Below are 1,672 nucleotides of genomic sequence, written 5' to 3'. Positions count from 1 at the left end.
CCAGGTTCCCGACACAGGCCACTCAGGGCTAAAATCCCAGGATGGTCACCCTCACGGTGAGATGGTGTAAGAGAGGAGAGAGAACTTTCAGGGTTGGTGGGGTAAACAAGTGGAGAGTAAAGACAGGATCGTGAGAGGATGAAGAAGAAAGCATAAGGAAGAAAGGACAAGGATTTTGGTGTTCACAGGCTATCGTCATGACTCAACGACAGGAAAGAATATTTTCTGGAGAAAAGCTGAGAAAGGAAGCCGGATTAGAAAGGACTTAAAAAATGAGCCAGGTGTCTGGACATGAGGAGAGATGAGAAACCCTGGAGGGGTGAGAGAGAGGGGTGAGAAAAATATTCTCTCAAGAACTATGTGTAAATTCTTTAAGACATGGAACAATCTTCCGGATAAAAAGAAGGTTCTTAGAATTTTTAGTTAATTTTATCAGACCTTCATACTTCTAGGTGTAAAACCGTATATTAGGAAGACTAACAGTTCAATGGAATTGCTCAAACTTTTTTTTTTTGTTTGTTTTTTTGCGGTACTGGCTCACGAGCCCAGCCGCTCCACAGCACGTGGGATCTTCCCGGACCGGGGCACGAACCCGCGTCCCCTGCATCGGCAGGCGGACTCCCAACCACTGCGCCACCATGGAAGCCCCTGCTCAAACTTTTTAAGACAAAAAGCATTTTGATTGATGCCCTGGAACTTTGGAAATGCCAGCTGTCATGAATTATTTATCTTGGATTACATTTGGGAAACGGTGTGTGTGTGTGTGTGTGTGTGTGTGTGTGTGTGTGTGTGTGTGCTGTTTCACCAATGTGGTATAATTTGGTATAACAGCAAGAGTCTGCAGACAGTCCTGGGTTCCAATCTTGACTTTGTTATTACTTGTTACATGACTCTAAATGTTTTTCCACTGTCTCTGCAAGGTGGTAGAACAACACTATCTGCGACGTGGTGTTGTTCTGAAGATTCATTGAGCTAGTATATTAAAGCATAGCACTTAATTAGTGCTAATAAATGTTATATTGCATTATTTTAATATTCATTACTATTCACAGAGGAGCCATTAGAATGGAAAAAATTCAACAGAAAGCATATTTATCATTTTTTTTTTGGCTTCCATTTGGTATATTTTCCCATACAAGATCAATTTCACCTGCCAGAAAAATTCTAAAATTTTCACAGGGTGTTCAGAATTAAAAATTGGAATGGTAATTTCTAAGGGTCTTGGGCATATGACATCACAAAACATAATGCTTTTTTAGTAAACCAAATTATACATATTTGCAAGTAATTTTTATTATTATTTATTAACTTTTATTTATTTACTAACTTTATTTATTAACCGGTATTCTTGATATTCATTCATCATGGACCATGCCACAATAAAGCCAAGTAATAATATAGATAGTTTGCAATAGTGATAGAACAGAATATACAGAAAAACTAGGTTCATCTTTCAACATTCTTTTTTTTTGAGTGTCAGGCAGTAACCTATGTACTTGGGATATTAAGGTGAACAAAACAAAGAAAGTTCTCTTTTATCATGGAACTTATATTTTAAAGGCAGTAGGTGGGAAATAGAATAAATATGCAAATTACATTGCATATTAGAATTTGATAAATATGGTGTAAAAATAAAAAGGAAAGCAAGAAAAGATGCATCAGGAATGGGGGC

This window comes from Physeter macrocephalus, chromosome 20 (genome assembly GCF_002837175.3).
Source record: "Physeter macrocephalus isolate SW-GA chromosome 20, ASM283717v5, whole genome shotgun sequence".
Classification (NCBI taxonomy): Eukaryota; Metazoa; Chordata; class Mammalia; order Artiodactyla; family Physeteridae; genus Physeter; species Physeter macrocephalus.
The sequence above is the reverse complement of the archived record's forward strand: the minus strand, read 5'-3'. Positions refer to the sequence as shown.